The sequence below is a fragment of the Struthio camelus genome, chromosome 1 (assembly GCF_040807025.1).
Source record: "Struthio camelus isolate bStrCam1 chromosome 1, bStrCam1.hap1, whole genome shotgun sequence".
In the NCBI taxonomy this organism is placed as follows: Eukaryota; Metazoa; Chordata; class Aves; order Struthioniformes; family Struthionidae; genus Struthio; species Struthio camelus.
Window position 1 is genome coordinate 86,675,152 of NC_090942.1, and position 15,066 is coordinate 86,690,217.

The window sequence follows — 15,066 nt, forward strand, 5'->3', positions numbered from 1 at the left end:
AGTGACGGGGACGTCCCGAAGGAGACGTCCTTAATGAGAGGTCCCGATGGAGCGATGGCGATGTCCTAACGGCGCGGTCCCGACGGAGAGGTCCCGACGGAGCGACAGAGAGGTCCCGATGGAGCGACGGGGACGTCCCGATGGAGCGACGAAGAGGTCGTGACGGAGTCAGCCCGACGGAGAGGTCGCGACAGAGACGGCCCAACGGAGACGGAGACGGCCCAACGGAGAGGTCGCGATGGAGAGGGCCCGACGGAGGGACTGAGAGGTCCCGACGGAGTGACAGAGATGGCCCAGATGGCGCGGTCCCGACAGCGCAGTCGCGACGGAGAGGTCGCGACTGAGAGGTTCCGACGGAGCGATGGAGACGTCCCGACGGAGATGTCCCCACGGCCTGATGGAGACGTCCCGACGGAGCAACGAAGAGGTCGTGACGGAGTCGGCCCGACGGAGACGGCCCGACAGAGCGACGGAGACGGCCTGACGGAGGGTTCGCGATGGAGAGGGCCCGACGGAGACGGAGCGCAGTGACGGAGACGGCCCGATGGAGACGGCCCGACGGAGCGACTGAGAGGTTCCGACGGAGCGACGGAGACGTCCCTACGGAGACGTCCCGACGGAGCGACGGAGACGTCCCGACGGACACGTCCCCACGGCCCGACGGAGACGGCCCGACGGAGCGACGGAGAGGTCCCGATGGAGGGGTCCCGATGGAGCGACGGAGAGGGCCCGACGGAGAGTTCTCGACGTAAAGGGCCTGACGGGGAGGTCCCGACGGAGACACCACGTCCCGACAGAGACGGCCCAACGGAGACGTCCCAACGGAGACATCACGCAGTGACGGAGACGGGCCGACGGAGTGACAGGGACGTCCCGAAGGAGACATCCTTAATGAGAGGTCCCGATGGAGCGACGGCGATGTCCCGACGGCGCGGTCCCGATGGAGCGGTCCCGACGGAGCGGTGGCGATGGAGCGACAGAGAGGTCGCAACAGAGCGACGGGGACGTCCCGATTGAGACATCGCGGAGTGACGGAGTCAGCCCGAAGGAGAGGTCGCGACAGAGACGGCCCGACGGAGACGGAGACGGCGCGACGGAGAGGTCGTGATGGAGAGGGCCCGACAGAGGGACTGAGAGGTCCCGACGGAGTGACAGAGACGGCCCCGACGGCGCGGTCCTGACGGAGCGGTCGCGACGGAGAGGTCGCGACTGAGAGGTTCCGACGGAGTGACGGAGACGTCCCGACGGAGATGTCCCCACGGCCCGACTGAGACATCCTGATGGAGCTACGGAGAGGTCCCGATGGAGCGGTCCCGATGGAGCGACGGAGACAGACCCGATGGAGAGGTCGTGAGGGAGACGTCCCGACGGAGACGGAGACGGCGCGACGGAGAGGTCGCGATGGAGAGGGCCCGACAGAGGGACTGAGAGGGCCCGACGGAGGGACAGAGACGGCCCCGACGGCACGGTCCCGACGGCGCGGTCCCGACGGAGAGGTTGCAACTGAGAGGTCGCGACTGAGAGGTTCCGATGGAGCGACGGAGACGTCCCGAGGGAGCGACGAAGAGGTCGTGACGGAGAGGTCGCGACAGAGACGGCCCGACGGAGACAGAGATGGCCGGACAGAGAGGTCGCGACGGAGAGGGCCTGACGGAGACGGCGCGCAGCGACGGAGACGGCCTGACGGAGACATCACGGAGCAAGGAGAGGTCCCGACGGAGACGTCCCGACAGAGCGGTCCTGACGGAGCGACGGAGAGGTCACGACAGAGCGATGGGGACGTCCTGATGGAGACATCGCGGAGCGTCGGAGACGACCTGACGGAGACGGCCCGACGGAGCGATGGAGACGTCCCGACGGAGATGTCCCCACGGCCCGACTGAGACGTCCAGATGGAGCTAAGGAGAGGTCCCGACTGAGACGTCCCGATGGAGCGACGGAGACAGACCTGATGGAGAGGTCGTGAGGGAGACGGCCCGACAGAGTGACAGAGACGGCCCCGACGGCACGGTCCCGACGGAGAGCTTGCAACTGAGAGGTCGCGACTGAGAGGTTCCGACGGAGCGACGGAGACGTCCCGAAGGAGCAACGAAGAGGTCGTGACGGAGTCGGCCCGACGGAGAGGTCGCGACGGAGACGGCCCGACGGAGCAACGGAGACGGCCCGACGGAGACGGAGCGCAGTGACGGAGACGGCCCGACGGAGCGACTGAGAGGTTCCGACGGAGCGCCAGAGACGTCCCGACGGAGACATCACGGAGCAAGGAGAGGTCCCGACGGAGACATCCCGACGGAGCGACAGAGAGGTCGCGACAGAGCAATGGGGACGTCCTGATGGAGACATCGCGGAGCGTCGGAGACGACCCGACGAAGAAGGCCCAACGGAGCGACGGAGACGTCCCGACAGAGACGTCCCCACGGCCCGACGGAGACGTCCCGATGGAGCTACGGAGAGGTCCCGATGGAGGGGTCCTGATGGAGCGACGGAGAGGGCCCGATGGAGAGTTCTCGACGGAGACGGCCCGACGGAGCGACGGAGACGTCCCGACGGAGACATCACGTCCCGACAGAGACGGCCCAACGGAGACATCCCAACGGAGACATCACGCAGTGACGGAGACGGGCCGACGGAGTGACGGGGACGTCCCGAAGGAGACGTCCTTAATGAGAGGTCCCGATGGAGCGATGGCGATGTCCTAACGGCGCGGTCCCGACGGAGAGGTCCCGACGGAGCGACAGAGAGGTCCCGATTGAGCGACAGAGAGGTCCCGATGGAGCGACGGGGACGTCCCGATGGAGCGACGAAGAGGTCGTGACGGAGTCAGCCCGACGGAGAGGTCGCGACAGAGACGGCCCAACGGAGACGGAGACGGCCCAACGGAGAGGTCGCGATGGAGAGGGCCCGACGGAGGGACTGAGAGGTCCCGACGGAGTGACAGAGATGGCCCAGATGGCGCGGTCCCGACAGCGCGGTCGCGACGGAGAGGTCGCGACTGAGAGGTTCCGACGGAGCGATGGAGACGTCCCGACGGAGATGTCCCCACGGCCTGATGGAGACGTCCCGACGGAGCAACGAAGAGGTCGTGACGGAGTCGGCCCGACGGAGACGGCCCGACAGAGCGACGGAGACGGCCTGACGGAGGGTTCGCGATGGAGAGGGCCCGACGGAGACGGAGCGCAGTGACGGAGACGGCCCGATGGAGACGGCCCGACGGAGCGACTGAGAGGTTCCGACGGAGCGACGGAGACGTCCCTACGGAGACGTCCCGATGGAGCGACGGAGACGTCCCGACGGACACGTCCCCACGGCCCGACGGAGACGGCCCGACGGAGCGACGGAGAGGTCCCGATGGAGGGGTCCCGATGGAGCGACGGAGAGGGCCCGACGGAGAGTTCTCGACGTAAAGGGCCTGACGGGGAGGTCCCGACGGAGACACCACGTCCCGACAGAGACGGCCCAACGGAGACGTCCCAACGGAGACATCACGCAGTGACGGAGACGGGCCGACGGAGTGACGGGGACGTCCCGAAGGAGACATCCTTAATGAGAGGTCCCGATGGAGCGACGGCGATGTCCCGACGGTGCGGTCCCGATGGAGCGGTCCCGACGGAGCGGTGGCAATGGAGCGACAGAGAGGTCGCAACAGAGCGACGGGGACGTCCCGATTGAGACATCGCGGAGCGACGGAGTCAGCCCGAAGGAGAGGTCGCGACAGAGACGGCCCGACGGAGACGGAGACGGCGCGACGGAGAGGTCGCGATGGAGAGGGCCCAACGGAGGGACTGAGAGGTCCCGACGGAGTGACAGAGACGGCCCCGACGGCGCGGTCCTGACGGAGCGGTCGCGACGGAGAGGTCGCGACTGAGAGGTTCCGACGGAGTGACGGAGACGTCCCGACGGAGATGTCCCCACGGCCCGACTGAGACATCCTGATGGAGCTACGGAGAGGTCCCGATGGAGCGGTCCCGATGGAGCGACGGAGACAGACCCGATGGAGAGGTCGTGAGGGAGACGTCCCGACGGAGACGGAGACGGCGCGACGGAGAGGTCGCGATGGAGAGGGCCCGACAGAGGGACTGAGAGGGCCCGACGGAGGGACAGAGACGGCCCCGACGGCACGGTCCCGACGGCGCGGTCCCGACGGAGAGGTTGCAACTGAGAGGTCGCGACTGAGAGGTTCCGATGGAGCGACGGAGACGTCCCGAGGGAGCGACGAAGAGGTCGTGACGGAGAGGTCGCGACAGAGACGGCCCGACGGAGACAGAGATGGCCGGACAGAGAGGTCGCGACGGAGAGGGCCTGACGGAGACGGCGCGCAGCGACGGAGACGGCCTGACGGAGACATCACGGAGCAAGGAGAGGTCCCGACGGAGACGTCCCGACAGAGCGGTCCTGACGGAGCGACGGAGAGGTCACGACAGAGCGATGGGGACGTCCTGATGGAGACATCGCGGAGCGTCGGAGACGACCTGACGGAGACGGCCCGACGGAGCGATGGAGACGTCCCGACGGAGATGTCCCCACGGCCCGACTGAGACGTCCAGATGGAGCTAAGGAGAGGTCCCGACTGAGACGTCCCGATGGAGCGACGGAGACAGACCCGATGGAGAGGTCGTGAGGGAGACGGCCCGACAGAGTGACAGAGACGGCCCCGACGGCACGGTCCCGACGGAGAGCTTGCAACTGAGAGGTCGCGACTGAGAGGTTCCGACGGAGCGACGGAGACGTCCCGAAGGAGCAACGAAGAGGTCGTGACGGAGTCGGCCCGACGGAGAGGTCGCGACGGAGACGGCCCGACGGAGCAACGGAGACGGCCTGACGGAGGGTTCGCGATGGAGACGGCCCGACGGAGCGACTGAGAGGTTCCGACGGAGCGCCAGAGACATCCCGACGGAGACATCACGGAGCAAGGAGAGGTCCCGACGGAGACATCCCGAGGGAGCGACAGAGAGGTCGCGACAGAGCAATGGGGACGTCCTGATGGAGACATCGCGGAGCGTCGGAGACGACCCGACGAAGAAGGCCCAACGGAGCGACGGAGACGTCCCGACAGAGACGTCCCCACGGCCCGACGGAGACGTCCCGACGGAGCTACGGAGAGGTCCCGATGGAGGGGTCCTGATGGAGCGACGGAGAGGGCCCGATGGAGAGTTCTCGACGGAGACGGCCCGACGGAGCGACGGAGACGTCCCGACGGAGACATCACGTCCCGACAGAGACGGCCCAACGGAGACATCCCAACGGAGACATCACGCAGTGACGGAGACGGGCCGACGGAGTGACGGGGACGTCCCGAAGGAGACCTCCTTAATGAGAGGTCCCGATGGAGCGATGGCGATGTCCTAACGGCGCGGTCCCGACGGAGAGGTCCCGACGGAGCGACAGAGAGGTCCCGATGGAGCGACGGGGACGTCCCGATGGAGCGACGAAGAGGTCGTGACGGAGTCAGCCCGACGGAGAGGTCGCGACAGAGACGGCCCAACGGAGACGGAGACGGCCCAACGGAGAGGTCGCGATGGAGAGGGCCCGACGGAGGGACTGAGAGGTCCCGACGGAGTGACAGAGATGGCCCAGATGGCGCGGTCCCGACAGCGCGGTCGCGACGGAGAGGTCGCGACTGAGAGGTTCCGACGGAGCGATGGAGACGTCCCGACGGAGATGTCCCCACGGCCTGATGGAGACGTCCCGACGGAGCAACGAAGAGGTCGTGACGGAGTCGGCCCGACGGAGACGGCCCGACAGAGCGACGGAGACGGCCTGACGGAGGGTTCGCGATGGAGAGGGCCCGACGGAGACGGAGCGCAGTGACGGAGACGGCCCGATGGAGACGGCCCGACGGAGCGACTGAGAGGTTCCGACGGAGCGACGGAGACGTCCCGACGGAGACGTCCCAACGGAGCGACGGAGACGTCCCGACGGACACGTCCCAACGGAGCGACGGAGACGTCCCGACGGACACGTCCCCACGGCCCGACGGAGACGGCCCGACGGAGCGACGGAGAGGTCCCGATGGAGGGGTCCCGATGGAGCGACGGAGAGGGCCCGACGGAGAGTTCTCGACGTAAAGGGCCTGACGGGGAGGTCCCGACGGAGACACCACGTCCCGACAGAGACGGCCCAACGGAGACGTCCCAACGGAGACATCACGCAGTGACGCAGATGGGCCGACGGAGTGACAGGGACGTCCCGATGGAGACATCCTTAATGAGAGGTCCCGATGGAGCGACGGCGATGTCCCGACGGCGCGGTCCCGATGGAGCGGTCCCGACGGAGCGGTGGCGATGGAGCGACAGAGAGGTCGCAACAGAGCGACGGGGACATCCCGATTGAGACATCGCGGAGCGACGGAGTCAGCCCGAAGGAGAGGTCGCGACAGAGACGGCCCGACGGAGACGGAGACGGCGCGACGGAGAGGTCGCGATGGAGAGGGCCCGACAGAGGGACTGAGAGGTCCCGACGGAGTGACAGAGACGGCCCCGACGGCGCGGTCCCGACGGAGAGGTTGCAACTGAGAGGTCGCGACTGAGAGGTTCCGATGGAGCGACGGAGACGTCCCGAGGGAGCGACGAAGAGGTCGTGACGGAGAGGTCGCGACAGAGACGGCCCGACGGAGACAGAGATGGCCGGACAGAGAGGTCGCGACGGAGAGGGCCTGACGGAGACATCACGGAGCAAGGAGAGGTCCCGACGGAGACGTCCCGACAGAGCGGTCCTGACGGAGCGACGGAGAGGTCACGACAGAGCGATGGGGACGTCCTGATGGAGACATCGCGGAGCGTCGGAGACGACCTGACGGAGACGGAGACGGCGCGACGGAGAGGTCGCGATGGAGAGGGCCCGACGGAGGGACTGAGAGGTCCCGACGGAGTGACAGAGACGGCCCCGACGGCGCGGTCCTGACGGAGCGGTCGCGACGGAGAGGTCGCGACTGAGAGGTTCCGACGGAGTGACGGAGACGTCCCGACGGAGATGTCCCCACGGCCCGACTGAGACATCCTGATGGAGCTACGGAGAGGTCCCGATGGAGCGGTCCCGATGGAGCGACGGAGACAGACCCGATGGAGAGGTCGTGAGGGAGACGTCCCGACGGAGACGGAGACGGCGCGACGGAGAGGTCGCGATGGAGAGGGCCCGACGGAGGGACTGAGAGGGCCCGACGGAGGGACAGAGACGGCCCCGACGGCGCGGTCCCGACGGAGAGGTTGCAACTGAGAGGTCGCGACTGAGAGGTTCCGATGGAGCGACGGAGACGTCCCGAGGGAGCGACGAAGAGGTCGTGACGGAGAGGTCGCGACAGAGACGGCCCGACGGAGACAGAGATGGCCGGACAGAGAGGTCGCGACGGAGAGGGCCTGACGGAGACGGCGCGCAGCGACGGAGACGGCCTGACGGAGACATCACGGAGCAAGGAGAGGTCCCGACGGAGACGTCCCGACAGAGCGGTCCTGACGGAGCGACAGAGAGGTCACGACAGAGCGATGGGGACGTCCTGATGGAGACATCGCGGAGCGTCGGAGACGACCTGACGGAGACGGCCCGACGGAGCGATGGAGACGTCCCGACGGAGATGTCCCCACGGCCCGACTGAGACGTCCAGATGGAGCTAAGGAGAGGTCCCGACTGAGACGTCCCGATGGAGCGACGGAGACAGACCCGATGGAGAGGTCGTGAGGGAGACGGCCCGACAGAGTGACAGAGACGGCCCCGACGGCACGGTCCCGACGGAGAGCTTGCAACTGAGAGGTCGCGACTGAGAGGTTCCGACGGAGCGACGGAGACGTCCCGAAGGAGCAACGAAGAGGTCGTGACGGAGTCGGCCCGACGGAGAGGTCGCGACGGAGACGGCCCGACGGAGCAACGGAGACGGCCCGACGGAGACGGAGCGCAGTGACGGAGACGGCCCGACGGAGCGACTGAGAGGTTCCGACGGAGCGCCAGAGACGTCCCGACGGAGACATCACGGAGCAAGGAGAGGTCCCGACGGAGACATCCCGACGGAGCGACAGAGAGGTCGCGACAGAGCAATGGGGACGTCCTGATGGAGACATCGCGGAGCGTCGGAGACGACCCGACGAAGAAGGCCCAACGGAGCGACGGAGACGTCCCGACAGAGACGTCCCCACGGCCCGACGGAGACGTCCCGATGGAGCTACGGAGAGGTCCCGATGGAGGGGTCCTGATGGAGCGACGGAGAGGGCCCGATGGAGAGTTCTCGACGGAGACGGCCCGACGGAGCGACGGAGACGTCCCGACGGAGACATCACGTCCCGACAGAGACGGCCCAACGGAGACATCCCAACGGAGACATCACGCAGTGACGGAGACGGGCCGACGGAGTGACGGGGACGTCCCGAAGGAGACGTCCTTAATGAGAGGTCCCGATGGAGCGATGGCGATGTCCTAACGGCGCGGTCCCGACGGAGAGGTCCCGACGGAGCGACAGAGAGGTCCCGATGGAGCGACGGGGACGTCCCGATGGAGCGACGAAGAGGTCGTGACGGAGTCAGCCCGACGGAGAGGTCGCGACAGAGACGGCCCAACGGAGACGGAGACGGCCCAACGGAGAGGTCGCGATGGAGAGGGCCCGACGGAGGGACTGAGAGGTCCCGACGGAGTGACAGAGATGGCCCAGATGGCGCGGTCCCGACAGCGCGGTCGCGACGGAGAGGTCGCGACTGAGAGGTTCCGACGGAGCGATGGAGACGTCCCGACGGAGATGTCCCCACGGCCTGATGGAGACGTCCCGACGGAGCAACGAAGAGGTCGTGACGGAGTCGGCCCGACGGAGACGGCCCGACAGAGCGACGGAGACGGCCTGACGGAGGGTTCGCGATGGAGAGGGCCCGACGGAGACGGAGCGCAGTGACGGAGACGGCCCGATGGAGACGGCCCGACGGAGCGACTGAGAGGTTCCGACGGAGCGACGGAGACGTCCCGACGGAGCGACGGAGACGTCCCGACGGACACGTCCCCACGGCCCGACGGAGCGACGGAGAGGTCCCGATGGAGGGGTCCCGATGGAGCGACGGAGAGGGCCCGACGGAGAGTTCTCGACGTAAAGGGCCTGACGGGGAGGTCCCGACGGAGACACCACGTCCCGACAGAGACGGCCCAACGGAGACGTCCCAACGGAGACATCACGCAGTGACGGAGACGGGCCGACGGAGTGACGGGGACGTCCCGAAGGAGACATCCTTAATGAGAGGTCCCGATGGAGCGACGGCGATGTCCCGACGGCGCGGTCCCGATGGAGCGGTCCCGACGGAGCGGTGGCGATGGAGCGACAGAGAGGTCGCAACAGAGCGACGGGGACGTCCCGATTGAGACATCGCGGAGCGACGGAGTCAGCCCGAAGGAGAGGTCGCGACAGAGACGGCCCGACGGAGACGGAGACGGCGCGACGGAGAGGTCGCGATGGAGAGGGCCCGACGGAGGGACTGAGAGGTCCCGACGGAGTGACAGAGACGGCCCCGACGGCGCGGTCCTGACGGAGCGGTCGCGACGGAGAGGTCGCGACTGAGAGGTTCCGACGGAGTGACGGAGACGTCCCGACGGAGATGTCCCCACGGCCCGACTGAGACATCCTGATGGAGCTACGGAGAGGTCCCGATGGAGCGGTCCCGATGGAGCGACGGAGACAGACCCGATGGAGAGGTCGTGAGGGAGACGTCCCGACGGAGACGGAGACGGCGCGACGGAGAGGTCGCGATGGAGAGGGCCCGACAGAGGGACTGAGAGGGCCCGACGGAGGGACAGAGACGGCCCCGACGGCACGGTCCCGACGGCGCGGTCCCGACGGAGAGGTTGCAACTGAGAGGTCGCGACTGAGAGGTTCCGATGGAGCGACGGAGACGTCCCGAGGGAGCGACGAAGAGGTCGTGACGGAGAGGTCGCGACAGAGACGGCCCGACGGAGACAGAGATGGCCGGACAGAGAGGTCGCGACGGAGAGGGCCTGACGGAGACGGCGCGCAGCGACGGAGACGGCCTGACGGAGACATCACGGAGCAAGGAGAGGTCCCGACGGAGACGTCCCGACAGAGCGGTCCTGACGGAGCGACGGAGAGGTCACGACAGAGCGATGGGGACGTCCTGATGGAGACATCGCGGAGCGTCGGAGACGACCTGACGGAGACGGCCCGACGGAGCGATGGAGACGTCCCGACGGAGATGTCCCCACGGCCCGACTGAGACGTCCAGATGGAGCTAAGGAGAGGTCCCGACTGAGACGTCCCGATGGAGCGACGGAGACAGACCCGATGGAGAGGTCGTGAGGGAGACGGCCCGACAGAGTGACAGAGACGGCCCCGACGGCACGGTCCCGACGGAGAGCTTGCAACTGAGAGGTCGCGACTGAGAGGTTCCGACGGAGCGACGGAGACGTCCCGAAGGAGCAACGAAGAGGTCGTGACGGAGTCGGCCCGACGGAGAGGTCGCGACGGAGACGGCCCGACGGAGCAACGGAGACGGCCCGACGGAGACGGAGCGCAGTTACGGAGACGGCCCGACGGAGCGACTGAGAGGTTCCGACGGAGCGCCAGAGACGTCCCGACGGAGACATCACGGAGCAAGGAGAGGTCCCGACGGAGACATCCCGACGGAGCGACAGAGAGGTCGCGACAGAGCAATGGGGACGTCCTGATGGAGACATCGCGGAGCGTCGGAGACGAACCGACGAAGAAGGCCCAACGGAGCGACGGAGACGTCCCGACAGAGACGTCCCCACGGCCCGACGGAGACGTCCCGACGGAGCTACGGAGAGGTCCCGATGGAGGGGTCCTGATGGAGCGACGGAGAGGGCCCGATGGAGAGTTCTCGACGGAGACGGCCCGACGGAGCGACGGAGACGTCCCGACGGAGACATCACGTCCCGACAGAGACGGCCCAACGGAGACATCCCAACGGAGACATCACGCAGTGACGGAGACGGGCCGACGGAGTGACGGGGACGTCCCGAAGGAGACCTCCTTAATGAGAGGTCCCGATGGAGCGATGGCGATGTCCTAACGGCGCGGTCCCGACGGAGAGGTCCCGACGGAGCGACAGAGAGGTCCCGATGGAGCGACGGGGACGTCCCGATGGAGCGACGAAGAGGTCGTGACGGAGTCAGCCCGACGGAGAGGTCGCGACAGAGACGGCCCAACGGAGACGGAGACGGCCCAACGGAGAGGTCGCGATGGAGAGGGCCCGACGGAGGGACTGAGAGGTCCCGACGGAGTGACAGAGATGGCCCAGATGGCGCGGTCCCGACAGCGCGGTCGCGACGGAGAGGTCGCGACTGAGAGGTTCCGACGGAGCGATGGAGACGTCCCGACGGAGATGTCCCCACGGCCTGATGGAGACGTCCCGACGGAGCAACGAAGAGGTCGTGACGGAGTCGGCCCGACGGAGACGGCCCGACAGAGCGACGGAGACGGCCTGACGGAGGGTTCGCGATGGAGAGGGCCCGACGGAGACGGAGCGCAGTGACGGAGACGGCCCGATGGAGACGGCCCGACGGAGCGACTGAGAGGTTCCGACGGAGCGACGGAGACGTCCCGACGGAGCGACGGAGACGTCCCGACGGACACGTCCCCACGGCCCGACGGAGCGACGGAGAGGTCCCGATGGAGGGGTCCCGATGGAGCGACGGAGAGGGCCCGACGGAGAGTTCTCGACGTAAAGGGCCTGACGGGGAGGTCCCGACGGAGACACCACGTCCCGACAGAGACGGCCCAACGGAGACGTCCCAACGGAGACATCACGCAGTGACGGAGACGGGCCGACGGAGTGACGGGGACGTCCCGAAGGAGACATCCTTAATGAGAGGTCCCGATGGAGCGACGGCGATGTCCCGACGGCGCGGTCCCGATGGAGCGGTCCCGACGGAGCGGTGGCGATGGAGCGACAGAGAGGTCGCAACAGAGCGACGGGGACGTCCCGATTGAGACATCGCGGAGCGACGGAGTCAGCCCGAAGGAGAGGTCGCGACAGAGACGGCCCGACGGAGACGGAGACGGCGCGACGGAGAGGTCGCGATGGAGAGGGCCCGACGGAGGGACTGAGAGGTCCCGACGGAGTGACAGAGACGGCCCCGACGGCGCGGTCCTGACGGAGCGGTCGCGACGGAGAGGTCGCGACTGAGAGGTTCCGACGGAGTGACGGAGACGTCCCGACGGAGATGTCCCCACGGCCCGACTGAGACATCCTGATGGAGCTACGGAGAGGTCCCGATGGAGCGGTCCCGATGGAGCGACGGAGACAGACCCGATGGAGAGGTCGTGAGGGAGACGTCCCGACGGAGACGGAGACGGCGCGACGGAGAGGTCGCGATGGAGAGGGCCCGACAGAGGGACTGAGAGGGCCCGACGGAGGGACAGAGACGGCCCCGACGGCACGGTCCCGACGGCGCGGTCCCGACGGAGAGGTTGCAACTGAGAGGTCGCGACTGAGAGGTTCCGATGGAGCGACGGAGACGTCCCGAGGGAGCGACGAAGAGGTCGTGACGGAGAGGTCGCGACAGAGACGGCCCGACGGAGACAGAGATGGCCGGACAGAGAGGTCGCGACGGAGAGGGCCTGACGGAGACGGCGCGCAGCGACGGAGACGGCCTGACGGAGACATCATGGAGCAAGGAGAGGTCCCGACGGAGACGTCCCGACAGAGCGGTCCTGACGGAGCGACGGAGAGGTCACGACAGAGCGATGGGGACGTCCTGATGGAGACATCGCGGAGCGTCGGAGACGACCTGACGGAGACGGCCCGACGGAGCGATGGAGACGTCCCGACGGAGATGTCCCCACGGCCCGACTGAGACGTCCAGATGGAGCTAAGGAGAGGTCCCGACTGAGACGTCCCGATGGAGCGACGGAGACAGACCCGATGGAGAGGTCGTGAGGGAGACGGCCCGACAGAGTGACAGAGACGGCCCCGACGGCACGGTCCCGACGGAGAGCTTGCAACTGAGAGGTCGCGACTGAGAGGTTCCGACGGAGCGACGGAGACGTCCCGAAGGAGCAACGAAGAGGTCGTGACGGAGTCGGCCCGACGGAGAGGTCGCGACGGAGACGGCCCGACGGAGCAACGGAGACGGCCCGACGGAGACGGAGCGCAGTTACGGAGACGGCCCGACGGAGCGACTGAGAGGTTCCGACGGAGCGCCAGAGACGTCCCGACGGAGACATCACGGAGCAAGGAGAGGTCCCGACGGAGACATCCCGACGGAGCGACAGAGAGGTCGCGACAGAGCAATGGGGACGTCCTGATGGAGACATCGCGGAGCGTCGGAGACGAACCGACGAAGAAGGCCCAACGGAGCGACGGAGACGTCCCGACAGAGACGTCCCCACGGCCCGACGGAGACGGCCCGACGGAGCTACGGAGAGGTCCCGATGGAGGGGCCCTGATGGAGCGACGGAGAGGGCCCGATGGAGAGTTCTCGACGGAGACGGCCCGACGGAGACGGCCCGACGGAGCGACGGAGACGTCCCGACGGAGACATCACGTCCCGACAGAGACGGCCCAATGGAGACATCCCAACGGAGACATCACGCAGTGACGGAGACGGGCCGACGGAGTGACGGGGACGTCCCGAAGGAGACGTCCTTAATGAGAGGTCCCGATGGAGCGATGGCGATGTCCTAACGGCGCGGTCCCGACGGAGAGGTCCCGACGGAGCGACAGAGAGGTCCCGATGGAGCGACGGGGACGTCCCGATGGAGCGACGAAGAGGTCGTGACGGAGTCAGCCCGACGGAGAGGTCGCGACAGAGACGGCCCAACGGAGACGGAGACGGCCCAACGGAGAGGTCGCGATGGAGAGGGCCCGACGGAGGGACTGAGAGGTCCCGACGGAGTGACAGAGATGGCCCAGATGGCGCGGTCCCGACAGCGCGGTCGCGACGGAGAGGTCGCGACTGAGAGGTTCCGACGGAGCGATGGAGACGTCCCGACGGAGATGTCCCCACGGCCTGATGGAGACGTCCCGACGGAGCAACGAAGAGGTCGTGACGGAGTCGGCCCGACGGAGACGGCCCGACAGAGCGACGGAGACGGCCTGACGGAGGGTTCGCGATGGAGAGGGCCCGACGGAGACGGAGCGCAGTGACGGAGACGGCCCGATGGAGACGGCCCGACGGAGCGACTGAGAGGTTCCGACGGAGCGACGGAGACGTCCCTACGGAGACGTCCCGACGGAGCGACGGAGAGGTCCCGACGGACACGTCCCCACGGCCCGACGGAGACGGCCCGACGGAGCGACGGAGAGGTCCCGATGGAGGGGTCCCGATGGAGCGACGGAGAGGGCCCGACGGAGAGTTCTCGACGTAAAGGGCCTGACGGGGAGGTCCCGACGGAGACACCACGTCCCGACAGAGACGGCCCAACGGAGACGTCCCAACGGAGACATCACGCAGTGACGGAGACGGGCCGACGGAGTGACAGGGACGTCCCGAAGGAGACATCCTTAATGAGAGGTCCCGATGGAGCGACGGCGATGTCCCGACGGCGCGGTCCCGATGGAGCGGTCCCGACGGAGCGGTGGCGATGGAGCGACAGAGAGGTCGCAACAGAGCGACGGGGACGTCCCGATTGAGACATCGCGGAGTGACGGAGTCAGCCCGAAGGAGAGGTCGCGACAGAGACGGCCCGACGGAGACGGAGACGGCGCGACGGAGAGGTCGTGATGGAGAGGGCCCGACAGAGGGACTGAGAGGTCCCGACGGAGTGACAGAGACGGCCCCGACGGCGCGGTCCTGACGGAGCGGTCGCGACGGAGAGGTCGCGACTGAGAGGTTCCGACGGAGTGACGGAGACGTCCCGACGGAGATGTCCCCACGGCCCGACTGAGACATCCTGATGGAGCTACGGAGAGGTCCCGATGGAGCGGTCCCGATGGAGCGACGGAGACAGACCCGATGGAGAGGTCGTGAGGGAGACGTCCCGACGGAGACGGAGACGGCGCGACGGAGAGGTCGCGATGGAGAGGGCCCGACAGAGGGACTGAGAGGGCCCGACGGAGGGACAGAGACGGCCCCGACGGCACGGTCCCGACGGCGCGGTCCCGACGGAGAGGTTGCAACTGAGAGGTC